The sequence below is a fragment of the Canis lupus genome, chromosome 4, assembly GCF_011100685.1.
Source record: "Canis lupus familiaris isolate Mischka breed German Shepherd chromosome 4, alternate assembly UU_Cfam_GSD_1.0, whole genome shotgun sequence".
In the NCBI taxonomy this organism is placed as follows: domain Eukaryota; kingdom Metazoa; phylum Chordata; class Mammalia; order Carnivora; family Canidae; genus Canis; species Canis lupus.
Window position 1 is genome coordinate 12,010,114 of NC_049225.1, and position 18,298 is coordinate 12,028,411.

An 18,298-nucleotide genomic window follows, 5' to 3' on the forward strand; every position below is an offset into this window, starting at 1 on the left:
TGAGTAAAAAATAACAAGATTAAGAAGGCTTTTAGCTTGTGGTTAATCCACAGTAGGCACTGAATGGAGTGACAAAAACCAATAGAAAACCCATAGTCTCTCTGGCATGAAGAACCAGAGAACAAAATACAGGACAATCACAGCCATTGGAAAATAATGTGTATGAAGGAAGGTGTGGTGTAAATTAAAACAAAACAAAACAAAACAAACCAACCAAAAAACCCAGAAAATATTGGTGGCATCCAAAGGAAAATGACCTATAAATACAGGGAAAAACAGGGACTCAAATGACTGCTCACTCCTCACAAACAATAGAGACCACAAGATAGTAAAAAAATTTGTTAAGGTGCTGAAAGGAGAAAACGTGAACTGAAAAAAAACTCTCAAAAATGAAGTATAATAAAAATATTTTCAGATAAGGGAAGCTAATACATTACCTGGTAATCTACATAACAAGAAATGCTCAAGGAACTTCTTAGGGTAATGGGAACTGGTATCAGAACTTGAGGAAGTAATGAAGAGAATCTGAAATAAGAAATATGTTGGTAAATATAAAAGGCTATATCTCCTTCTATCTATTAAAATGAATGGCTGAGTACTCTTGAAGGGTACCTGGTTGGCTCAATCAGAAGAACATGTGATTCTTGCTCCTGGGGTCCTGTGTTTGAACCCCACATTGGGTCTAGAGATTATTTAAGTAAACAATACTGTAAAATAATACTTTTGTGTTGTAGGGTTTGAGTTTGTGTGTATATTAATGACGACTATGGAGAGTTACAATAAATGGACTTATATAGGTTTTTATAGTTTATATTAAATAATGTTAAGCATACTGTGAAAAGTTTACTGTGTATATTTAAAGGTATAACTAAAAATTCAATAGATATGGAATAGAAATGAAATTCTTTAAAAAAAATTCAACAAATCACAAAGTAAGGAACAAAGGAGGAAACAAAACAGATGGGGAAATTAAAATGATAAAATAAAATGATAAAACAAGATCTAAATCTAACCTTAGTGGGCCAGGAAAGATGGCAGCGCAATAGGAGAACCCTTGGCTTGTCTTATCCCATAGATCCAACTAGATAACTATCGAATTATCCTAAATACCACAGAAATTGACCAGGAAAACTGGCAGAACAAACTCTACAGCTAAAGGTAGAGAAGAGGCCACATCAAAGAGGTAGAGAGTGCAGAGACATGGTTTGAGAGAGAAATGGATTATGGCCACTGCAGTGGGGAGGGAGACATGTTGCAGAGATGGGTGAAAGACAGACTAGTGCAAAGGGAAGCCCACAGAAGGCATATGAATTCCCATAGTAGTTGGCTTGAAAAGAGAGTTTTTGTATGAGTTCTTGCAACCAGTGAAGCTTAAAGACTAGAGTTCTAAAGATTAGCAGGTGTGGCTCAGGAGGGCCTGGAGGCTTGGGGCTGCCTTTGAAGAGAACACGGGCATACAGCCCATGGACACACAGCATGGAAACAGGGATCTGAAGAGCACCTAGGGCACACAGTGCAGAGGTTATTTGCTCTTCATGGAGCATGTCCCAGAGAGGCAGCTTTCATGGAAACACCCCTCTGGAAACAAAGGAACTGGCCAGTGCCATTTTCATCCCTCACCCTTCAGCAGTAAGCACAGGGCCCCCTTTGGGAATCAGCACAGTGCAGATACTCACAAACTAACTTGCTTACCCCAAGCCCCACATCCCTGGACTCCAGTAGAATTGCCCCTCCCAGTCACTCTTGCCCCAGGAACTGTATGGTGAACTCCTCTCCCACAGAATACCAGTCCCAAATGCTGCCAACATGGAGATTCTCAACCCAAGGGTTCTTCTTCATAATCCTATTACCATCAAAAACAGGAGATGTAACTGACTTTCCTAACAGAAGAAAGTACAGAAACTTAGACAAAATGAGAAAGCAGAGGAATTTGTTCCAAATGAAAGAACAAGATTAAGCCATGACTAGAAATCTAAGTGAAATGTCTGATAAAGAATTTAAAGTAATATCATGAAGATACTCACTTGAGAAAAGAGTAGAAGATATGACTGAAACCCTTAACACAGAGAAGGAATAACATCGCAGAGATCAAGACCTCAATAAACAAAATAGGAAAAACGTTGGATGGAATGAACAGCAGGCTGGAAGAAGCAGAGGAACAAATTAATGACCTAGAAAACTGAATAATGAAAGGTAATGAAACTGAACAAAAAAGAGAAAAAAGAATAGAGAATGAAAATAGAAATAAGAAATGAGAATAAACTTAGGGAACTCAGTGACTCCATCAGATATAATTACATTCACATGATAGGAGTCCAAGAAGAAGAAGAGAGAGAAAAGGGGCAGAAAATTTATTTGAAGAAATAATAGCTGAAAACTTCCCTAATCTGGAGAAGGAAACAGATATCCAAATCCAGGAAGCACAGAGAACCACCAACAAAATCAGCAAAAGCTGATCCATACCAAGACCTACTGTAACTAAAATGGCAAAATATACTGATAAAGAAAAAATTTTAAAAGCTACAATACAAAAGAAAATAGTTACATACAAGGGAAAGCCCTAAGGCTATCAAGGCTTTTTCAACAGAAACTTTCTAAGCCAAAAGGGATTGACATGATGTATTCATAGTTCTGAATGGGAAAAATCTGTAGCCAAAAATACTCTATCCAGCAAGGCTATCATTCACAATATAAGGAGATATAGTTTCCCAGACAAACAAAAACTAAAGGAGTTCATGACCACTAAAGCAGCCTTCCAGAAAAACTAAAAGGACTCTGTGAGTGGAAAGGAAAGGCCAAAAGTGAATGTATGAAGTCAGGAAACACACACACACACACACACACACAAATTGAATATTTTTGTTAAAAAATCAGTTAAGGAGCTCACAATATAAAAGGATGGGAAATATGACATCATATGTATAAAACACGGGGAAGAGAGAAGAAAAGAATTAATTCAAACTCAAATGATCATCAACTTCATATAGACTGCAATATGCAGAAGATGTTATAATACAAACTTAATAGTAACCACAAATAAAAAACCACTATTAAATATGCAAAGAATAAAGAGTAAAAAATCCAAATATACCATGAAAGAAAACCAGCAAACTATGAAAGGCAAAAGAAAATCAGAGAAAATCTTCAGAAACACCACAAAACAAGTAATAAAATGGCAATAAATACATATCAAAAATTACTTTAAATGTAAATGGACTTAATACTCCAATCAGAAGGCATAGGGTGAAAGAATAGACTTAAAAAAAAAGAAAAAGAAAGAGAAAACCAAGACCCATCTATATCCTGCCTACAGGAGACACTTTACACATAAAGATACTTGGAGATTGGAAGTAAAGGGAAATAATTGATAACAATACAATAATAGTAGAGGACTTTAACCCCCCCCCTTACATCAATGGACAGATCATCTAAATAGGAAATAAACAAGGAAGCAGCAGCTTTAAATAATTCATTGAATCAGATGGATTTAATAGCTATATTCAGAATATTCCATTAAAACAGCAGAATACATATTCTTTTCAAGTGCACATGGAACATTCTCTGGAATAGATCACATATTAGGCCAAAAAACTATGCCTGACAAATTCAAAATGATTGAAATCATGCCATACAGCTTTTCTGACCACAATGCTATGAAACTAGAAATCAACCACAAGAGAAAATCTAGAAAGACCACAAAACAAGGAGGTTAAATAACATGCTACTAAACAATTAATGGCTCAACCAGGAAATCAAAGAAATTAAAGAGTACATGGAAACAAATAAACATCAAAACACAATGGTTCAAAACACAATGGTTCAGCAAAAGAGGTTCTAAGAGGGAAGTTTATAGCACTACAGGCCTACCTCAAGAAATAAGAAAAATTTCAAATAAACAACCTAACTTTACAACTAAAAGAGCTAGAAAAAGAACAATAAATCTGAAACCAGTAGAAGGAAGGAACTAATAAAGATTAAAGCAGAAATAAATGATACAGAAACTAAAAATGGAAGAGATCAATGAAACCAGGGGCTAGTTCTTTGAAAAAAAATCAATAAAATTGATAGATATATTGCCAGACCTATCAAGAAAAAAAGGAGACTTAAATAAAATTACAAATGAGAGGGAGAAATAGCAACCAACATTACAGAAATACAAACAACTCTGAGAATATTATGAAAAGCAATATGCCAAGAGTTGGCAATCTAGAAGAATTGAATAGATCCTAGAAATATATAGCTTACCAAAACTGAAATGAGAAGAAATAGAAAATTTGAACAAACTAATTATTAGCAAAGAAATTGAATCAATTATCAACAAACTCCCAATAAACAAAAGTCCAGGACCAGATGGCTTCACAGACAAATTCTATTAAACATTTAAAGAAGAGTTAACACCTTCCCAACCTAATCCCAAAAAAAAAAAAAAAAGAAAATGAAGAAAAGCTTCCAAATTCATTCTATGAGGCCATTATCATCCTGATACCAAAATGACATCAAGACACCACAAAAAAAGAGAACTACAGGCCAGTTATCTCTAATGAATGTAGATGCAAAAATCCTAAACAAAATACTAGCTAACTGAATCCAATAATACATTAAAAAATCATCCATCATGATCGAGTAGTATTTATTCCTGGGTTGCAAGGGTTCAATATTCACAACACCATCTTATAGATAGGAATCATATGACCATTTTTGATAGATGCAGAAAAAGCATTTGATGAAGTATAACATTCATTCATGATAAAAACCCACAACAAAGTAGGCTTAGAAGGAATATATCTTAACATAATAAAAGCCATTAATGAAAAACCAATAGCTAACATTATCCTTAATGAGGAAAAACTGAGAGCTTTTCTCCTAAGGTTATGAACAAGACAAGGATGTCCATTCTCATTACTTTTATTCAACATAGTACTGGAAGTCTTAGCTACAGCAATCAGACAAAAAAAATTAAAATGAAAATTAAAGGCATCCACATTAGTAAGGAGTAAGTAAAATTTTCACTATTTGCAGATGACATGATACTATACGTAGAAAACCTGAAAGACTTCACTCAACAATCTTCTAGAACTGAAACGTGAATTCAGTAAAGTCACAGAATATAAAATCAGTGTACAGAAATCTGTTGCATTTCTAAACACCAATAATGAAGCAGCAGAAAGAGAAATTAAAAGAACAATCCCATTTACAATTGCACCAAAAATAATAAGATACCTAGGAATACACTTAACCACAGAGGTAAAAAACCTGTACTCTGAAAACTGTAAAACACTGATAAAACAAAATCAACAGGACACAAAACCTCAAAATGAACCCGCAATGATATCGTCAATGAATCTTTTTTTTTAAAGATTTTATTTATTTATTTATTTATGAGAGACACAGAGAGAGAGAGACAGAGAGAGAGAGAGAGAGAGAGAGGCAGACGGAGAAGCAGACTCTATGCAGGGGACTCTGTGGGACTCAATCCCGGGTCTCCAGAATCACGCTCTGAGTCAAAGGCGGCCACTCAACCGCTGAGCCACCCAGGCAGCCCTGGCCAATGAATCTTTAACAAATCAGGAAACAATATCCAATAGAAAAAAGACAGTCTCTTCAACAAATGGTGTTGGGAAAACTGGTCTACTATATGGAAGAGAAGACAACTGGACCACTTTCTTACACCATACACAAAAATAAACTCAAAATTGATTAAAGGCCTAACTATGAGACCTGAAACCATAAAAATCCTAGAAGAGCACAGGCAGTAATTTCGTTGACATTGGCCATAACAACATTTTTCTATGTCTTCTGAGGCAAGGAAAACAAAAGCAAAAATAAACTATTGGGACTACATTAAAATAAAGAGCTTCTGCACAGCAAAGGAAGCAGTCAATAAAACTAAAAGGCAAACTTCTCAAAGGAAGAAGATATTTTGAAATGACATATCTGATAAAAGTTTATTAACCAAAATATATAAAGAACCTATAAAACTGAACACCCCAAAACAAAATCCAATTAAGAGATGAGCAGAAGACATGAATAGATATTTCTCTAAAGATTATCGAAAACTACATCTAAAACTAATGATGTACTATATGTTGGCTTATTGAGTTTAAATTTAAAAAAAAGAAAAGAAAAGGGAATACATCCAGTTGGTCAACAGACCAATGAAAAGATGCTCATCATCACCTATCATCAGGGAAATACAAATCAAAACTATAATGAGATACCACCTCACACCTGTCAGAATGGCTAAAATCAACAACACAAGAAACAACAGGTGTGGCAAAGATGTGGCAAGATAGGAACTTTCTCATACTGTTGGTGGGAATGCAAACTGGTGCAGCCACTGTGGAAAACAGTATAGAGAGTCCTCAAAAAGTTAAAAATAGAAATACCCTATAATCTTGCAATCACTCTACTGGGTATTTACCTGAAGAATACAAAAACACTAATCCAAGGGGATACATATACCCCTATGTTTATTGTAGCATTATTAATAATAGCCATGGTATGGAAGCAGCCCATGTATCCATTGGTTAATGAATGGATACAGAGGAAGTAGTATAAATATGCAATGGAATATTACTTAGTCATAAAAGTGAATGAAATCTTGCCATTTGCAGTAACATGCATGGAGCTAGAGAGTATAATGCTAAGTGAAATGTCAGAGAAAGACAAATACCATATGACTTCACTAGCAAGTGGAATTTAAGAAACAAAACCATGAGCAAAGGATAATGAGAGAAAAACCAAGAAATAGACTTTTAACTGCAGAGAACAAACTTACAACTATCATAGGGGAGGAGGTTGGAGGAGTGGGTGAAACAGGGGATGTAGATTAAGGAATGCACTTGTGATAAGCACTAGGTGTGTATGGAATTGTTGAATCACTATATTGTACATAATGAAACTAATGTTTACTAGCTGAAATTAAAATAAAAATTAAAAAATAAATCTAACCATATTGATGGTTATAATACATGTTAATGGACTAAGTGCTCCAATTAGAAATTAGAGATATTCATAAAGGATTTAAAAAAGGCCCAAATATGTGCTCTTTATAAGAATGAACTTTAAATATATAGACACAAATAGGTTGAAAGTAAATAGATGGGCAAGGTGTACTATACAAACAGTGAGTGTAAGAAAGCTGGTAGAGGGACTCGGTATGAGATAAAAAATAGACTTCAAGACAGAACACAAGGAGAGATAAAAAGGAAAATTTCATAACAATAAGAGTTTAGGGGATCCCTGGGTGGCTCAGCGGTTTAGTGCCTGCCTTTGGCCCAGGGTGTGATCCTTGAGTTCTGGGATGGAGTCCCACATTGGGCTTCCTGCATGGAGCCTGCTTCTCCCTCTGCCTGTGTCTCTGCCTCTCTCTCTCTCTCTCTGTGTCTCTCATGAATAAATAAATAAAATATTTAAAAAAACAATAAGAGTTTAACTCATAAGAAAGAAATAACAATAATAAATAGTGTACCTAATTAGAATGTTTCAAAATAATATGAAGTAAAAATTGACAGAATTAAAAGGGAGACCTGACAATTTCATTATCACTTCCTTTTTCTTAGCATTTGATAGAAGATCTAGGCAAAATTTAGTAAAGACATAAATAATACAAATGACACTATCAACCAACTGAACTTAAATGATATCCCCAACAACTACAGGATACACAATATTTTTCAAGTGTACATGGTATGTTCACCAATAAAGGAAATAAATCATACAAAGTGTTTTCTGACCAATTAATTCTTTAATTAAGGAAGAACTAAGTAAATGCAAGATATCTAAAATTTACTAGAGAGAGACCAGAAGAATATGAGAAGACAAGCTACTACAAAATGGACTGAAGTGTTAAAAATTTATTTTCAAATATTGTCACATGGAAAATATTTATGAAAAGAATATAAAACAAAAAATTAACACAAAATGCCCAAATTCCAAGTTATAGGTAATGATCAAAGCCTACAAAGGATATCTAAGATTCTCAAATTAAATGTGGAAGGAAGAAAAACCAACTATTAATAGATTAATTAGCACTTTGGGTAAAATGTGCATTTCTAGAAAAGGTCAACAGGGGCCATTTCATTCAGAATCTCTTGTAGAGTGTCTATACTGAGAAAAAGGAGCTTCACAAGTGTGCTTCTTCCTGTTCAGTTTAGAGGAAAGGGAGTACATCAATTCAACTCTTTGTATTTTAGTTTCCTGTTTATTCTTATCAACCTTGGCTGTGGGCTTTTAAAAGGATTAATGAATTAACAATCTGAAACCATTGGGGGTTATTTGAGAAGAAGGTGTTCATTTAGGTTTTATGTCCTTAGAGTAGAAGTACTCTTGGATATTCAGTGGTTACATTGTTTGCTTTTGTTCTAGAGCAGGTTTATTGAGTACAATTCTTACCTGATCACAATCTCTTTTATCTGGTGGCGCATAAAGCTAACATTTACTCTGAGAAGTCTAAAAAAAGGGAAACCCTAGGGACTAGAGGTACAGACTTTAATCATCTTCTGGCTGACAGGCTGTGAGTGATACATTCAAAGCCAGCCAAGTTAAGTGGTGGTAAATTCTCATGTCTAGAACGGGATCCCTCCTCCCTGCTCAAAAGTCCTTGTTTGCCAGTTCTTGACTAAAGACTACAGGGTACAGAATCTTGATCCAGTAAATAATGGCATTTAGAGGTACACAGGGCTATGCATAAATATAATGCAATGTTTTCACCTTATCCTTGGAAAATTTAAATTTAAAAAAAGAGTAAGAGTGATTTGAAAATGATTATGATTGCTTAATGTACAATCATATTTGGATGAAATATATTAATAAGAGAGATTCAAACAAGGTAATTGTGCAATTTGTCTGTCTAAAAAACCTGTAATCAGAACTATCTGAGTAGATCAAACTTCTGATAGTCTATTTTCATAGTACAATGTTCCTTTAATTTGTTGTAATTTTATAGCTGTTTTTGTGATTATTTGAATAATGCTTTCCTTCTCTCCTAGATTTTAAGTTAAAAGGGTAGATAGCATGTTTATTTTGCTAACAATTATATTGCTAGCACTTAGCATAGTGACTGGCACAGTGTACATTTGGTGAATATTTTTAATAGAAAAAAAATTAATGTTGGGCAGCCCAGGTGGCTCAGTGGTTTAGCGCCGCCTTCCGCCCAGGGTGTGATCCTGGAGACCCGGGATCCAGTCCCACGTCGAGCTCCCTGCATGGAGCCTACTTCTCCCTCTGCCTGTGTCTCTGCCTCTTTCTCTCTTTCTCTCTCTTTCTCTCTCTCTCTCTCTCTGTCTCTCATGAATAAATAGATAAAATCTTTAAAAAAAGAAAAAATAAATGCTGAAGTTGTATTCTTGTAGTACTATCCATATTTCCTCATCTATATAATGTGAATAATAAAACACCATTAGCAAGCATTAAAAAGATTAAGTTAGATGACATAAATTAATGTTCCACTTATAAATAGTAAATTGTTTTGCAAACCATATGCCATCATATTATTTTTTATGATCCTTACTTCTCTATCTCTCCCAATCTTACCAAGAGTTCTTATTATTTCATTTTTTTTCTCTTATTCTTCACTCCTTTCTCCACCTCCTCTCTTCTTCCTTTGCTTTGCCCCTGTCTGTATCCTTTTCTTTTCCCTTTGGGTTCATTACCTCCCACTCAGATCCTTCTTCCTGAAATGGATGATGATAATGATGTTGATGATGATAACCACCACCACAGCTAAGAATATAGGATTGTGTAATATTTGATTGAAATAATGGGAATACTACAAATGAAAGTACACATAGTCATGGTTCCTCAAAAATGTAGAACTGTATCTGTTTTTGTCCTTAGAAGTCTCTCTATATCCTATATTACTAAAAACCTACATCTTTCCTTCTTGAAAAAATACAATTATAATAATACTGAGTTCCTTCACTGTAGCACATCAAAAAGAAAAGACTGTTCTATAGCCATGTCTTTCTTCTTCTTGACCATACACTATCATGTAAGACCTAAATTTGATCCAGTTAGGCACCATCTCATTCACTCAAACATAACAGTAAGCTCTTGAAGAGTATCTTTTGGTTCAGCATTATAGTACTTTCCTCAATCTTCACATATCTATAGCTAATTAGATGATGAAGCAAATACTTATTGGTCCAATATGTAAACTATGACCATTGGCTTATTGCCATTTTTGTGGGGTTTAAAACAGGCTTAAGTTCAGACTAAAAATTTACAGAGACCAAGACTATCTCTGGTTGTTTTATCCTGCAAATACCAGATTATCTATTGCTGCATAACAAACTCTTCCCAAATTAGTGACTTAAAGCAACAACTATTATATTTGCTAAAGAACTCAGAGAGTTAAGAGTTCTTCATCATGTGGCATCATCTGGGGTCATTCCCTTGGTTAATTGCAGCTAATGGATCAGTTGGAAGCTGTGCTCAATCTTAGCACTAAAATAGTTGGGTTTTGAATGTCCAAGGTGTCTTAACTGACATATCTGGCCACTCAATTGAGATAGCTAGAACAGTTAGAGAGTGGATGGGTATCTCTGTCTCTTTCTATAGATGTCTTCAGTAGGGTACCTGGGTATCTTTACATGGTAGTTCAAGGTTCTAAGGAGGAAGACAGACAGTCTCTTAGGGTCCACCATTTAAAGAGATATAGCTTTGCTTCTACCACATTCTATGTGCTGAGCATGAAGCTTGCTTGGGATTCTCTCTCCCTCTTCCTCTGTCCTTCCCTTATTCCCCCCTCACACACTCTCTTTCTATTAAAAAAAAAAAAAAACCTTTCCCCCTTCGTTTGTTTTGTTTCTTAAATTTCACATATTACTGAAATCACATGGTATTTGTCTTTCTTTGACTGGAGTCATTTTTCTTTTGATGCACAAATGCCCATCTTTGGCATATAGCAGCCCTTTGAAAATTGTCTCCTGAGTCCTCTTGACACAACCATACAGTGATCTGTGATCACTTCCTTCATACCTTCCAGCATAAGATATTCCAGGCTAATCTTATACATTTCTTGCCAGGATGTGGCATCAGCCATTTTTCCAAAGAGACTTGGTTCCTTTTAGTAAGAATTGCTATTTAGAAATCTCAGTCTGGACTCAATAATTAGTGCTATTGTATAGACATTACTCCTAGGAATTTTTCTACAGATAGAGGTAGGAAGTAAATACTTTTTTAAGGGAAAAATGCATCATGAATTTATACTGGAATTACATAAGTGTAAGATTAAGCATTTTTCTTTAACTCTTTGATGTATTTGTATTTCTTTTCATTTAGTCTAAAATAACAATTCCCAAAGATACTAGTTTAATTATTTATGAGTAAATAAGTAATTAAATTAATAAATTATGTGAAAGCCTAATACATATGTATTAATGATAAAATAACAATACCAATATGACTACTATGTATCTTTTACATTTTCTTTTTTGTCTTTTTGTTTTAAGAATATATCCCCTAGGAATGCATTCAAATCACTGAGTTTTATAAATACTTGAAAGATTTCTTCTCTGTGTGACTAGGCTACCATATAGATAGTCTTATCCTTTCATTTTGTTTTTAATTTTTTTGAGGGATTTCTTTGTTTTTCAGGTCACTTTTACTTAGGAGCATTATACATACCTTATTTATATAGCTATCTTTATTAAACAACTTGAGATGTAATTCACACACATCAACAATTTACGTATATAATAAAATGCTTCTTAGTGTATTCATAGTGTTGTCCAACAATCACCACAATCTAAGTTGAGATCATTTTTGTCTACCTAGAAAGAAAGCCTGTACTTATTAGCAGTGACTCTCCACTTCCCACCACCTCCAGGCCCTTAAATTCTAGGAAGTGCCATTTCTATAGATTTACCTATTCTGGACATTTCATATAAATTAAATCATACAACATGTATTTTGTGACTCACTTCTTTCGCATAGCACAATGTTTTCAAATTTCATCTATCCATGCTGTAGCGTCTGTCAGTACTCATTCCTTCTTATTAATGAATAGTATTCTTTTACATGGATATTCTATTATGTAAATCTTATTTAATCCATTCATCAGTTAATGGACATTTTGGTTGTTCCTATTTTTTGGCTACTATGAACATTCGTGTTGTACAAAGTTTTGTGTGGATGTACAATTTCATTTCTCTTGGGTATATCCCTAAGGGTGGAAAATGTGTATCTTTTAAAGGTAAATTTCTGGAGCACCTGGGTGGCTCAGTTGATCAAGCATCAGGTCATGATCCTAGGGTTCGGGAATAAAAATCCATGTTGGGCTCTATGCTCAGCATGGAACCTGCTTCTTCCTCTCCCTCTGCCTGCTGCTCTGCTTGCTTGTGCTCTGTGTGTGTGTGTGTGTGTGTGTGTCAAATAAGTAAATAAGTAGGTAAGTAAATAAATAAATAAATAAATAAATAAATAAATAAATAAATTCTTAAAGGAACATTTCTTTCTTATTAAAGAAAATAGTAATGATGCTATCATTTGTCATATTATACTGGACCTAATACTAAGGACTTAGTACCATCTCATACAATAGTTCAGAAAAAGTATCTTAGGGAAGTTGTTCCTTTTTCTCTTTCTTAGTAGGTGTCCAAAGGAAAAGAATTACCCCAGAAAAGAACACAGGAAAGAAAACACAAGTTTCAGTTATGTCATCATGCCTCCACAGTCTCCTGCTGGCATTTCATACCTACCTCAACTCAGGCTTTTTATTGATTTTAACTTTCTGCTCACTACTCAGAAAGATGTTTCTAGATTTCATTTGTATATGTTTTCTTGATTGACCCATAAAGGGTACTTACTGAAATAAGTAGAGGAAATGGAAAATCATATAGTGGAAAAGACATCTGGTTAAAAGTCAGAGATCTGGGTTCGAATCATGATTTCTAAAACTCAGTAACAAGGTGACCTATAGCAAATGACTTGGCTTTTCTGTGTCAGATTCCTTCTCTGTATAAAAGAAGACAACAAAGACCTTGATAATCTTGTGAAGATTAAATTTAAATATCATAAAGTACATAGCAGAATGCCTTATATTTTCAATGTACTGACAAATGCTAGTCATAATTATTTTTTTATATTATTTTGGTCTAAGAGTAAGTAATATTAATATTTAGTGAAAGGAGTTTAGTAATTGCATTGAATTCTTATTCTTCAGGCTATATAATTTACTGTCACTAACTCAACAGAGGCTTACAACTGGCATAATAATGGGTTGTGAATTGGGTTGCCTTGACAAATTATTGAGAGAAAGTTGTAAATGCTCTGCTTCCAGCAATTTGTTTTTCTTCCTTTCTTTCACTTACCATAATAAAAACCTTGAAACATTTAAGAAGACAGATGGGAAATAGATATCCTCAAAAGTGACTGCAGATGAAATTTGGACACAGAGTTTCCTCATTAGTTAACATGTAAATACCTCCATTTAGCTTTCTCCATTAAGACTTCAATCTTTTCCAGTGATAGCATCTCCTATGCCTGTTATCCTAGGAGAAATAAAATTAATTTCTCCAGGTTGAGTTCCTATTAATATCATCATAATAGGTCCCTGTGTTCAATCATTGAATCTAAGTCAGTTGGTTATGATTCAGCCTCATTTGTTTCAAATTACAATTATGTTTGCCAAGTTAAGTTTATTCATAAATCTTTCCAGGTGTCCAAAGGTCTACATTATGCTCACAAATTTATTAAGAATCGGAATGCAAATTTAAGCTTAGCATCATTTTAGATTATATTTTCATTTATTTTATTCAACATCATGCACTGCAGAACTGGCAATAAGCCAAAACATCTTTCATAATTCTGACAAAATTATTGTTTTACCAAATTGCTCTCTAGTTGGCATTTCCTTGTTTGCCAATGAAAAAATAGCAAAGTTTTCTGAAGTAAAATTATTCCATAGCAATAAACTTTTTGAGACCTTGTCATCATTATTGCTTTCATAATTATAAATATAAAAAAATATATAATGCCTGTAACTGGGTTCCACTGAAAGAATCACTGTTTCTCTTCTGCAAACAAAATTTCTGTTGTAAATAAAAAATAACATTTGGCAAGATCATAATTCATAATTTTTAACAGCTTTTATTGAGGTATAAGCAATATATAATAAATGTACATACTTCAAGAATACAATTTCATACATTTGACATATGTATATATACCCATGAAACCATCAACATAATCAAAATAATAATCATTAACAATAATCTCCTCATGCTCCTTTGTAATTCCCCGCTTCTACTCCTCTTCTCACTCTCTCACTGTCACTTCATCTTTTGGTCATCACGAAGTGTTTTCTGTTCCTATACATTTGTTTGTACTATAAATGTATTAAATAAGTGAAATTAGTAGGTATTTTTTCTGTTTTCTTTCAGAATAATTATTTTGAGATTCACCCAAGTTGTGATATATCATGGTTTCTTTATCCCTTCACCTATGCATGAATATTTAGATTATTTTCAGTTTGGGTTATTACAAAAATGCTGCTCTGAACATTTGTGACAAATCTTTATATGGTCAGATCCTTTTTTTTTCCATAGGTAAACAGGAATAGAGTAGCTAAATCATATGGTATATGAATTGTTAAATTTTTAAGAAACTGTCTAGCCGGCATTCAAAGTTGTATCATTTCACATTCCCACCAACAGCATTTCAGTGTACTGGTCCATCCATGTACTTGTTAACACTTGGTATGATCAGTCTTTTTAATTTTAGCCATTCTCATAGTGTGTAGTAGTAACTTGCTGTGGTTTAAAATTTCATTTCCCTAGGAATTCATGATGTTGAGTAATTTTTAAAAAGATTTTATTTATTTATTCATGAGAGACACACATAGAGAGAGAGAAAGAGGCAGAGAAACAGGCAGAGGGAGAAGCAGGCTCCATGCTGGGAGCCCAACATGGGACTCGATCCCTGGTCTCCAGAATCAGGCCCTGGGCTTGAGCTGAAGGCAAGGATGAACCGCTGAGCCACCGGGGCTGCCCCTGTTTTTGAGTGTTTATTTAGCATCTGTATGTCCTTACTGAGTTTTTTTTTTATTATTATTTTGAGAGTTATTTATATATTATGGATATAAGTCATTTATTAGGCATATGCATTTTAAATATTTGCACCCTGTTTGTGGTGTTCTTTTCATTTGCCTAAAAAAGCCTTTGAAATTTTGAAGTTTCCATTTTGATAAAACTCCATTTTTGTGCTTTTGTTGTCCTGTTGAAGAAATGTTTGCCTCAGATGAGATCACAAAGATTTTTCTCTGATGTTTGATTCCAGAAGTTTTAGAGTTTCAGGTTTTACATTGAAATTGATGATCCATTTTGATGTAATTTTTGTATGTAGTGCACAGTATGGATTGAAGTTCCTTTTCTGGGCAAGGTAGATATAAACTTCTAATTTTTCCAGCACTATTCGTTAAAAATACTATCCTTTCTCCACTGAATTACCTTTGAACCATTATCTAAAATGAGTTCCCCAAATATATGTGGATTAACTTCTGTCAGAAAAATGAAACATCACTTTCCAGTTCATCTTTCAGCTCATAAATTTTCTGATTTCCCACTTTGTCTTCTTTTCCCAAGGTAAACATACCAATTATTTCCATTGCTATCCCTAGTCATGACACAATGATGGATATCCTTCCTGGTTCAGGGTTAGAAGAACAAGAAGCATCAATCTATTTATTGTGGACTTTAATTCTGTTCCCTTTTTTGCATTGTTTGTTGTTTCATTTTATTATGTTTTTATACATGTAACAATTTAATGATTATTGCCACTATATATATATATATATATATATATATATATATGATTATAACTAAGGCATTCAATATCAGTGAGATACAAACTGAGACATTAAAAGCCCTCTTATGCCCAGGTGACATCTCTTCAGAAAAATCAGGATGATATGGCAGTTGGGCACACATTTTACAAAATCTTTTACATATTGCTATGCCTGAATAAGCCATACAGATGAATCCTCCCTTATCAGAACTGACAAAACCTGTTCACAGAGAGAGAACTAAGAAGGAGGTTACAAAAAAGAAAAGTAATAAGAGGGGGGCAAGAGTAGGGTGTGCCTATTCCTAGAGTATGTGCTCCTATAGAATATCTATTCCTACAGAATCATCAATCCTTGATATCATATGCATATATTCAGTCTTTCACAAGACAATGACAAAATCCTGGGGCTCCTATTAAGCTCCACTCAGAATACTCATGTTCACACAAACACACAAGATTGAGTTTCTGAAACACTTATTTAACTTTGACTTACAAGAAACCTCTTGAGTCGTCTAAAATAAAATTCTTTTAATTTTTTAAAAGATTTTATTTATTTATTCATCAGAGAGAGGCAGAAACACAGGCAGAGGGAGAATCAGGCTCCATGCCGGGAGCCCGACGTGGGACTAGATCCCGGTCTCCAGGATAACACCCTGGGCTGAAGGCGGCGCTAAACCGCTGAGCCACCAGGGCTGCCCTAAAATAAAATTCTAATAATGACACTGAATTGTTAACTAACACTGGTTTTTCAGGGCCTTTTTTATACTCCTGTATTACTTACTTTTTAGAAATAGTTTTCTCCTGACATTCAAATGCCTACTTGATGAGGGATAAAGAAATAGAAAATCCAACAGGTGAAACAAATTACTTTCTTTAATTCTGATTATGTGTGCTAAATGCTCAGTAGAAAAGAGACTTCATATAAATAATATAACTAATCCTTCCCTAAGTCATCTATGTAAGTCATATTGGCTGTACTTATAAATTCAGCCCCAGACTAACTGATTGTTGGTTTTTTGTGTATGGTTTTCATTATCCAGGGTATTTTTGCTCCCTAGCACAAAAGTTAAGAATTGGTATCAGAATAAAAATCTTTCATTATCATTGCAAAGTAATAATGATAATGATTTGGTTTACTATTCTTCTATCTTGGTTGGGTGATAGGTGATTGGAATAACAATGTATGAGACTTATGTTTAGTACAATTTAGTGAGAAAACATCCATAATTTTCCGCCTATGGAAACACACCACCTAGGAAATTTTGAACACTCAAGACATACTAATAATTATAATCTCTAATTAAGAAGAGCATAAAAAACAGATTATAGTTGCAGCCAATGAGTTTACTAATAGCCTAGAACAGAAGTAAATAGTATATTGCCATTGTCATTAGTATTTCATAAAATTCCACTCAACTGTCCTTGGCCTTATAGTTTTTCATATTTTTAAACTTTGGTTACATCTAAAAATCCAGTCAATTTATTCTTACCTATAATTGCTTCTGAGTCACTAGACAATAGAGAAATATTTTTAAAAATAGGGACAACTCCATTGGGATCCTGTATGTTTAATTATACAATAACTATTAAATAAAGATTCACAATTCTTTAATCATATTTTAAAATAGCATAGCATCATATATTGTAGGACAAGTCAACTGTGCCCTTGTGGGTTTTGATCCCAAGTAGGTTATCCCAAAGGCTCATCTGCCTACAGCCAAACAGCCACCTGCTAGCATATGACATCTTTTTTGTTCCTCCCTTAATGATCCACATAGGTCACTGCCCAGCTAATTTGTATGCAGCACATTCAGATAAACTGAATAAATTTTCCAGTTCTGTTATGTCTGCTCATTTTCCAAATGCAACAGCTCATGTAATGTGTACATAATTTTAAAAAATTGAGGAATAGTAGTTTGGGACACACCCCAAGGTTTAAATTTTTCTATAGAATGAATTTATGAGCTATCTTACATATTATTAACTAAACAACATCTTGACTTGAGTGTAAAAAATGACAGACCTACCTCTCTGCTTTACTGGGGCGGGGGGGAACCCTTATCTTTTGACATAAAGAATAAGTAGTTACAAATACTTACATGGCATAGGCATTTACCAGGTAATTTTCTGCACGTTTATATTCATTACATTCATTATTGTACAACTATATGAAATGGATCCAATTATTTATCCTCGCTTTATAGAGGTGGGAACTAAGGCACAGAGAGGTTAAGTAACTTGCTCAAAGTCTTACAGTTATAATTGTTAGAGTTGGAATTTGGATCCTGACATTTGGCTTTAGAGCTTATGCCCTTATCCATTAGCTAATATGCTCTTTCTTTTGCCTCCTTCTTATATTTCTCCCTTGCTAAATTTAAGCTTCACTCAGGTTTCCAGAGAGACTCTTAACCACTGCTATCCCTTTATCAATGTGCCCTCTTGCATATAGATTCGGGTAGAGATGAGCCAGAATATAATTGAGGTGAGAAGAAATGAGCTTAGTGATCAAAAA

General features: G+C 34.1%; 1 long non-coding RNA gene across 5 annotated transcripts in view; it reads right to left on the bottom strand.

The window, feature by feature from the left end:
• Positions 1–18,298, bottom strand: part of LOC102155265 — a 70,937-nt gene that overhangs the window by 24,565 nt on the left and 28,074 nt on the right. For all 5 annotated transcript variants that reach the window (XR_005357842.1, XR_005357841.1, XR_005357843.1 and 2 more), the window contains exon 2: positions 438–525. This is a non-coding gene — a long non-coding RNA (uncharacterized LOC102155265). The remainder of the gene's footprint in view (positions 1–437; positions 526–18,298) is intronic.